This window comes from Nerophis ophidion, linkage group LG05 (genome assembly GCF_033978795.1).
Source record: "Nerophis ophidion isolate RoL-2023_Sa linkage group LG05, RoL_Noph_v1.0, whole genome shotgun sequence".
Classification (NCBI taxonomy): domain Eukaryota; kingdom Metazoa; phylum Chordata; class Actinopteri; order Syngnathiformes; family Syngnathidae; genus Nerophis; species Nerophis ophidion.
In genome coordinates this window covers 52881066-52891191 of record NC_084615.1, presented here as the reverse complement: position 1 = coordinate 52891191, position 10126 = coordinate 52881066, and the positions used below count along the sequence as shown (strand labels likewise).

At 41.3% G+C, this 10126-nt stretch overlaps 1 long non-coding RNA gene across 1 annotated transcript; it reads right to left on the bottom strand.

Annotated features, from left to right (window-relative positions):
- Positions 1–7538: 7538 nt before the first annotated feature.
- On the bottom strand, positions 7539–9786 carry LOC133552382 (uncharacterized). Its single transcript, XR_009806692.1, has 3 exons — positions 9650–9786; positions 8048–8172; positions 7539–7978 (listed from the first exon to the last, which is right to left on the bottom strand). It is a non-coding gene; the product is annotated as an uncharacterized LOC133552382 (long non-coding RNA).
- Between the last annotated feature and the right edge of the window lie 340 nt (positions 9787–10126).

The window sequence follows — 10126 nt, the reverse complement described above, 5'->3', positions numbered from 1 at the left end:
AATGTCCTATGAAAAGGAAATCAATGTAATAGTTGAGGTCCACAAAGCGGTATCTGAAGAAGCTGGGAGTTGGAATCTTTTAATGTTGTTGGTGATAATTTTTTTTTTTTTTTTTTATCTTTTATTTAAAGTATTTCAGTAGGAGGCCCTAACTGCTGAATTCCACTTTCAGGTACACCCTGACTTAGAAGGCAAAAACCTTGTGCCAAAAGGTGAAGAACCTCCCTGATCTTCCATACTCCCAAGCAAGCTCTATTCAATCAATCAATCAATCAATGTTTACTTATATAGCCCTAAATCAGTAGTGTCTCAAAGGGCTGCACAAACCACAACACAAACCACTACGACATCCTCGGTATGCCTACATAAGGGCAAGGAAAACTCACACCCAGTGGGACGTCGGTGACAGTGATGACTATGAGAACCTTGGAGAGGACAAAAGCAATGGATGTCGAGCGGGTCTAACATGATACTGTGAAAGTTCAATCCATAGAGGATCCAACACAGTCGCGAGAGTCCAGTCCAAAGCGGATCCAACAAAGCAGCGAGAGTCCCGTCCACAGCAGAGACAGCAGGAAACCATTCCAAGCGGAGGCGGATCAGCAGCGCAGAGATGTCCCAAGCCGATACACAGGCAAGCGGTCCATCCTGGGTCCCGACTCTGGACAGCCAGTACGTCATCCATGGCCATCGGAGCGGACCCCTCCACAAGAGAGAGTGGGACATAGGAGAAAATGAAAAGAAACGGCAGATCAACTGGTCTAAAAAGGGAGTCTATTTAAAAGCTAGAGTATACAAATGAGTTTTAAGGTGAGACTTAAATGGTTCTACTGAGGTATATACACACACATATATATATATATATATATATATAGATATTCAAAAATATATTCAAATTTGTGGACTCGCCATAACTGTGGCTGCGGCATGGATTGAGAAGTTTGACATCTTAAAAAAAGTGAATCCATGTAATGCCTTAAAAATGCAAAAGATGGCATAAAAAGCGAAAAGGCTGGTTTCCATTGTGGTCCATGCAGAGTGGAGCTTCTACAAGGTGAAGCTCATCAAGTCTTATTTGAAGTCAACAATGTCACAAGAACACATTACTGGACTTGCAGTCTTTTATACCAGTGGTTCTCAAACATTTTTCAGTGATGTACCTACCCCCTGTGATTTTTTTTAAATTCAAGTACCCCCTAATCAGAGCAAATCATTTTTGGTTGAAAAAAAGAGACAAATAAGTAAAATACAGCACTATGTCATCAGTTTCTGATTTATTAAATTTTATAAAAGTGCAAAATATTGCTCATTCATAGTGGTCTTTCTTGAACTATTTGGAAAAAAAGATATAAAAATAACTAAAAACTTGTTGAAAAATAAACAAGTGATTCAATTAGAAATAAAGATTTCTACACATAGAAGTAATCATCAACTTAAAGTGCCCTCTTTGGGGATTGTAATAGAGATCCATCTGGATTCATGAACTTAATTCTAAACATTTCTTCACAAAAAAGAAATCTTTAATATCAATATTTATGGAACATGTAAAAAAAACTAGCTGTCAAGACTGAATATTGCTTTGTTGCATTTCTTTTCACAGTTTATGAACTTACATTTGTTGAAGTATTAATAAATATATTTATAAAGGATTTTTGAATTGTTGCTATTTTTAGAATATTTTTGAAAAATCTCAGGTACCCCTTGGCATATCTTCAAGTACCCCCATGGGTACGCGTACCCCGATTTGAGAACCACTGTTTTATAGGACTATGTAATTGAGGACTTTGTACCAAGTAGGGAGGGAAATTGCCCAGGTCGGCAAGAAGCCAGAACCACCACTGGTTGAAAGGGGTCCTATCACGCAAAACCAGTCTTTTTTACCCAATGTTACCCGCTTATGTGTATTTGGGAACTGCATGAGTCCCAAAAAAGTGAAACAAAACCATGAAGGAATTGCAGAGAACAGTCTTGCCTTCGTTCATACTTTCTCCAAACGGTCTGTTTGGAATTTGCTCCTTTTGTAAAATTTCTGCCATATGTGACATCAACAAATAATCCGTAAACATTTAGCCAAACATTGTTACATGACTCATGCTGCTTTCTATTTACCTGGGAAGTGAGAAGTTGGGGCTGGGAATGACGTCACAGCCGAATTACGAGCATCCCAGTTATAATGTTGGAAATCAAGATGACCACATTCACAAAATTTATTTTCGCATTGGGCTTGTCTGAATACAAACAGCTTATGCGAAAATATGCACTCTTTCTACAACCTTCAAACATGGTGGATAAAAACAAGACAGACGCTATTGCTAGTGATGTACAGCTTATGTAGCGGCCTTTCCAAAGAGCTTTCTCAGGTTCTAGTTTTAGTTTAGTTTTTATTTGAAGGGACAATGCACAGAAACATTAAGCTCAAATACAGTATGTTCTGTACCATATTTTAGCTAATTTCCAACTGCAGTCCCTGGCTACCTGAATTAAATGGAATACAAAAATCCATCAATCCATCCATTTTCTACCGCTCTTTCCCTTTGGGGTCGCGTGGGGCGCTGGTGCCTATTTCAGCTACAATCGGGCGGAAGGCGTCGTACACACTGGACAGGTCGCCACCTCATCGCAGGGCCAACACAGATAGACAGACAATATTCACACACTAGGGCCAATTTAGTGTTGCCAATCAACCTATCCCCAGGGGCATGTCTTTGCAGGTGGGAGGAAGCCGGAGTACCCGGAGGGAACCCACGCAGCACAGTGGGAGAGGGGTTAGTGCGTTTGCTTCACAATACGAAAGGTCCTGAGCAATCCTGGGTTCAATCCCGGGCTCGGGATCATTCTGTGTGGGATACAAAAACCCATCCATCCATCCATCCATTTTCTACCGCTTATACCATTTGGGGTCGCGGGGGCCACTGGTGCTTATCTCAGCTACAATCAGGCCGAAGGCGGCGTACACCCCGGACAAGTTACCACCTCATCGCAGGGCCAACACGGATAGACAGACAACATTCACACTCACATTCACACACTAGGGCCAATTTAGTGTTGCCAATCAACCTATCCCCAGGTGCATGTCTTTGGAAGTGGGAGGAAGCCGGAGTACCCAAAGGGAACCCACGCATTCATGAGGAGGACATGCAAACTCCACACAGAAAGATGCCGAGCCCGAGATTGAACCCTGACTACTCAGGACCTTCGTATTGTGAGGCAGACGCACTAACCCCTCTCCCACCGTGAAGCCCGGAATACAAAAACCATGCAATACAATCATACTATAGTATGTCACCAAATTAAGAAACGTCATAAAATACCCTTTCATTGACACAAACTTAATATTAATACAACCACACCTGACCTACATCATCACACAAAGACAATAAATACATGCTTTCGTTCACATCTGTCATCATTTGTAAAAACAACCACGATTTTGACAGACACACCTCACAGTGTACAACAAAATGCTCTCATGGATAAATATAATACACACACAACCATAGTGCCCAACTTAGTAACCGTGTGAGCAGCTCGGATTGCTCCAAAGCCACTTTTTAACTTTAATTGTGAATGAAGAGTTTTCTGTTACTCTTTTCAAGTTGGTTGTGAGGTCATTCTAAACCAAATGCATGGGCTGAGAGTTGTGCACTTTCAAAACGCACTTCCCACTCCAACTTAAGTTTATCAAAAAATAGCTTAATTTGCAAAAAGGTCTTCTTTTGAAGAGTCCATCCAAGGTTAACAAAAACAAGTTTAACTGCATGCAAAGTCTAAACCCAAACCAGCACACAGAAGCAGGAGATGCAGGTATAAAACGCACTCAGCGCCTTTTATTCAAGGGTCTGTTACCCTTCAATGGAAAATAAAGTTCTTCCTAATCACTAATTAGGAAGAACTTTGCGCCGATGCATGGGCGCATGCGTCGAGCTCATAGAACAAAACCCTGTGTCGTTGTGCGTACAGCTTTTAGAAAGTCACGTGACCGACCATGAGCTGCTTTGATCACGTGACCGATACGCAAACTTGTCGAACTGACGACTCCACGCCAAACTGCGTTTATAAGGAAGCGCATCTGTCAACGAGATGCTGCTGGCAACAGAATCACCGCACTTCTGTCGTTTGTCATTTGTAATCTATTGTCGTCGGAGATCATAGAGCAGCCTCAGGCAAAAAGAAAGATATCCGCCATGTGGGAATATTTTGATCATATATCGGAAAAAAAAGGTATTTGTGTTCATTTCCTTGTCGTTTCATCCTGTTCTCTCAAAGTTTCTACTTGATCTGTTATAATTCAAAATATCTTCAAAATGATTCTTAGTATACTATTCATATTTTCTGCAGGTTAAATGTCGCATTTGTACGAGAGAATTGTTGTACATTAACAAATCCACCTCCTCAATGCTGAGGCATTATAGGGCCAGCCAGGCATGAACATGAAGTTCCAGAGACACCCAGGATAAACTCAGGTAAACAGCCATTGTACAACTTACTTAGTTTATTTTTTGATAATTAATTCCCTTCTTATTTATCTAATTTGTAACCATCAATCTACCAGGAAGCAGATGCTGGATGAGGCTCTGCTGAACTTCATTGTCAAGACTGCCAGCCCCTCAGCATTGTGGAGAGTGAAGGGTTCAGGGAACTGGTGCAGGTCCTTGAGCCATCATATGTTTTGCCAACCAGAAAGGTTTTTGTGGAAATTATCTAAACTTGTAGTTGATACAGCCAATTTATTTAATATTTAAATTGAATATGTTGAGTTGCTTTTGGTTTGACTTGTTGTTATTTTCAGACCATCCAAAAAATGCTGGTGAAAAAATATGAGGAGCGGGAACGAGTGAAATTGGAAGTACAGCAAGCTGTGGCAGTAAGTATAACAGCTGACATGTGGACATCTGTAAACATGGAGGCTTACTTGGCTCTTACCTGTCACTACATAAGGGATAATTTGCAGTTGTGTTCATTTGTGTTGGGAGTGCAATACTTTCCACAAAGTCACTCTGCTGACAATTTGGCCCAGGTCAAAAGGGGCATGATGGTGGACTGGGCCAGAACTAATAAAGTAAAGTGTTTTGTGACCGACGCAGCACCAAAAATGATTGCATCTACTGGACAACCGCAAATTTGACACTCAATTTACATCGCACATGGTCTTAAAGGCCTACTGAAACCCACTACTACCGACCACGCAGTCTGATCGTTTATATATCAATGATGAAATATTAACATTGCAACACATGCCAATATGGCCTTTTTAGTTTACTAAATTGCAATTTTAAATTTCCCAGGAGTTTCTTGTTGAAAACGTCGCCGAATTATGACGTTTTCGTGTGACGTCACGGACTGTGAAGAAATATTAGCGCTGCGCACACACACAGCTAAAAGTTGTCAGTTTTAACCGCATAATTATACAGTATTTTGGACATCTGTGTTGCTGAATCTTTTGCAATTTGTTCATTTAATAATGAAAACTATAAAGAACAATGCTGTTGGTGGAAAGCAGTGGATTCCAGCTGTCTTTAGCACCGAGACCCAGCCGGCGTTTCTTTGTTTGTTGTGAAAGCAGAGCGGTCAAGCGAACATGTTTTCTCTACGTCAACCAGCATGTTTTTGGATGGGGAAATCGTGACATATATCTTACCGAAGACATCCGTGGATTATTAGCATGTTTTTGGATGGGGAAATTGTGATATATATCTTATCGAAGACATCCGTGGATTATTCGTTGTTCTGCAGCAGCTGTGAGCTTGGCTCCTGTGGCTTCTCTCTGAGACACTGTGTGTTCAACGCAGCCATCCGACCTCGAGGTATGTCTTTACAATCTTTACTTTACAATCTTTAAAATCTCATTAAAACACTATTAAAACAATAAGCAGATAAGGGATCTTCCAGAATTATCCTAGTTCATGTGTCTAATTACATCTGAAATGCTCACACTGCCGTCAACCGGAGCTGTCGCTTTTTTTTCTTTTCTTTTCTTTTTTTTTTTTCTAGTTTGTCGCTATCAATATCCTCAAACACGAATCTTTCGTCCTCGCTTCAATTAATGGGAAAATTGTCGCTTTCTCGGTCAGAATCGCTCGCGCTGCTGGCGTCCATGATTGTAATCAATGGGTGGATGTGAGGATTCCGACAATCTGTGACGTCACACGCACTACTTACGGGGAAAGTAGAGCTTTTTTAAGAGCGACCAAAAGTTGCGAACTTTTTGGGCGATTTTCTCTACTAAATCCTTTCAGCAAAAATATGGCAATATCGCGAAATTATCAAGTATGACACATAGAGTGGACCTGCTATCCCCGTTTAAATAAGAAAATCTCATTTCAGTAGGCCTTTAATTTATTAGTTAGAAAATCTTTTGACCAGGGGCCATATTTATCACGCATCTTAGAGTGCCATTTTACACTTAAGTCCTGAGAATTTGCGAAATGTAGTCCTACTCTCAAACTTAGCAACAAAAGCTATTTATCAACGTTCTTAAGTGTAAGAATCACTCCTACTCTCCACGATATTTAAGAGACCTTCAGATGTGTCCTAAGTGGTTAGGAGTTGCCAGCAGCGGATGGCACTGAGGCAAGAGAGACGTGCGCGAACGTTCAGGGAGCGGAAGGATGTCCTGGCTTTGTTTGATGACGAGCAGCTGATCAAACGGTATCGTTTAGACAGAGCGGGTATTATTTTTGTCACAGATTTAATAAGGAGCGTCATCTCATCAGCAACATCACGCAGCAGAGCTTTCACAGCAGAACTAAAGGTCATCACAATGCTTCGATATCTCGCCACTGGGAAAATGCAACAGTGTAACGCTGATGATTTGGGGCCATCACAACCATCAGTAAGCAGATTTGTTATGGAAACAATAATGGCCCTTACTGCTTCTCACCTCGTCATGCGTTTCATTGACTTTCCAACTACACCCCGGATAATTCAGCAGAAGCAAACTGCATTCATGCAGGTAGCTGGCTTCCCTGGAGTGGTCGGGGCAATCGATGGTACACATGTAAGGATCATCGCTCCAAGTGTGGACGAGAGTGTGTTTGTTAATAGGAAGAGGTACCACAGCATCAACAGGCAAGTAGTGTTCGATGCAGACTACAAAATCTTGGATGTGGTACCCAAGTGGCCTGGGTCCACCCATGATGCCCAGATACTAAATGAAAGTGGTCTGAAGCAGCTTTTTGAGAGGCACATTGTGCCACCTAGATGTCACCTAATTGGGGATAAAGGATATCCTTTACGACGCTGGCTTCTTACCTCTTTTCAGATGCCACAGACACAAGCACAAAGTAACTATAACAGGTAAGCCAAACAAAATGCCTAATTGTTTTAAATTAAAAACATATACATCATATATGGTTTAACAGGACGGTTCATTCTTATCACAGGGCACACAAAAGCACACAAAGTGTGGTGGAGAGGGGGATTGATTGATTGATTGATTGATACTTTTATTAGTAGATTGCACAGTACAGTACATATTCCGTACAATTGACCACTAAATGGTAACACCCGAATAAGTTTTTCAACTTGTTTAAGTCGGGGTCCACGTTAATCAATTCATGGTAAAAACGCAGATTTCATGTGCTGAATTCAGAAATACGGCCCACTCCAGACAGAATGTGCCAAATCATTATGGCATGTGCAATACTGCACAACATTTCTAAGGAGCGCAATGCCCCACTCCCACCAGCAGACGATGATGACGATGAGGGAGGAGATGGAGACGCGAGCGTCCCTGGCAACATCCATCCATGGGATGGGGAAGCTTTCAGACAACACTTCGCCAACCTCCACTTTGGGTAAGAACAATAAATCATTGATACAGTGGCTTATTATCAATTCATCTTTTCTTTTTTTTAAAGCCATGCTGTAGTACTCCTCTTTGTAGCTGCAGCACTATAATTTCCAGTTTAATTTTTTGTCTCCGGAGTGCCTGCAGATCATCCGTCTCCTCTGCTGAGTCGCAATCACTCAGGTCGGCCTGAAAAACAAAAGAGACGGCATGCTCAAGATGTGATAAACTTAAGTTGATTTCTTCTTTTTCACCCACCACTTGATTGTTGCCTGTTGCCTCACACGAAGTGCGTGGGCCTGGCTGCACCACGTCAAAGGCAGAGGGAGAGTGCGCGTCGGAAATGCTCGGGGACACAGGACACTAATGCATCTCGATCCAAACTGAAACATAAAAAAAATATGGTTGAAATATCAGAAAGTGGTCCTGTTGTTGTTATGATGTGAACAAACACATTTTAGATATTTACTTAACAATAGCCTGCATATCCAACAACATTCACGCACGTATCTCTCACCAAAACGCACCTAGGCTGCAGCGCAATATCCCTATAGGGTTGCAACAGCAATAATTTGTGAACTCAACCTTTTAAAAGAAAGACAAGCTTCATTGCAGCTGGATCCTGGCCGCCGTCCAACCCAGAGATGCTGGGGTTATCCTCTCCAAGAATGCCCTGCACAACTTAATAACATATACCATATACCATAACAATGTGACCTCGGACTATGTTAAGGTAACGTGTGGAGTTCCCCAGGGTTCAGTCCTTGGCCCTGCACTCTTCATCTACGTGCTGCCGCTAGGTGACATCATACGCAAATACGGTGTTAGCTTTCACTGTTATGCTGATGACACACAACTCTACATGCCCCTAAAGCTGACCAACACGTCGGATTGTAGTCAGCTGGAGGCGTGTCTTAATGAAATTAAATATTGGATGTCCGCTAACTTTTTGCAACTCAACGCCAAAAAATCGGAAATGCTGATTATCGGTCCTGTTAGACACCGACCTCTATTTAATAATACAACTTTAACATTTGACAACCAAACAATTAAACAAGGCGACTCGGTAAAGAATCTGGGTATTATCTTCGACCCAACTCTCTCCTTTGAATCACACATTAAGAATGTTACTTAAACGGCCTTCTTTCATCTCCGTAATATCGCTAAAATTCGCTCCATTTTGTCCACTGGTGACACCGAGATAATTATCCATGCGTTTATTACGTCCCGTCTCGATTACTGTAATGTATTATTTTCAGGTCTCCCCATGTCTAGCATTAAAAGATTACAGTTGGTACAAAATGCGGCTGCTAGACTTTTAACAAGAACAAGAAAGTTTGATCATATTAGCTGTCAACACTGAACCTTACATTGTTGCATTTCTTTTCACAGTTTATGAACTTACATTCATATTTTGTTGAAGTATTATTATATAAATATATTTATAAAGGATTTCTTAATTGTTGCTATTTTTAGAATATCTATAAAGAATCTCACGTATCCCTTGGCATACCTTCAAGTACCTCCAGGGGTACGCGTACCCCCATTTGAGAACCACTGTACTAGGTCATAAAATCAGTGTCAGTTGAGTCGGTCCATAGGTTGCCTGTGAGGATTTTTAATGTCCAGCAAGTGTCAGTATTTAGTGACACAGTATCCATACAGTTTTGCAATGTGTCGAAACGCTTCATGACGCCTCATCAACCCATCACTACTCAGCGCCTTTTATTCAAGGGGCCGTCTCCCTTGAATGGCAAATAGAGTTCTTCCCAATTAGGACTTTCAAAACAAAATCACACAGTAGGTTCACTCTAGCTACTTAGTTGCGATAGCACATGGGAGTGCTTTTCATGCACTCACATGCACGGGTAGTTTTCCTACAAAGGAGACAGAGAGACAACTATCAGTCAGATTCCCAAAATATGGCACATGTTCAACAGAGTAGGACATCGTGGCGTTCCTTCTCTGAGGAGAACCAGAAACACAGTGAGACTAACATTTGGATTGCCTGACCCAGAGCAGGTGTGCTCTGAGCAGGTGCTGACAATCATGCTGATTGAGAAGGAATTTTTTTTTTGTCCAATCAATTTCACCTGTGCGCCCCAGTTTGCTCTCGTCACAGGTGCTGTAAATGACACAGAATGCAAACGACGCTTTCTAATGCAACACATTAACTTGCAATATATCAAAACATATTTTCATGGCAATTCAAAAAAATAATAAATCAAATTATTAAGATATGCAGTACCAGATAAATATAAATAACACCAAAGTGGCTACCATGAATATAATGAAAAAAATGAAAGTACAGCAGCACAGCAGGCCAAACAAGTATTC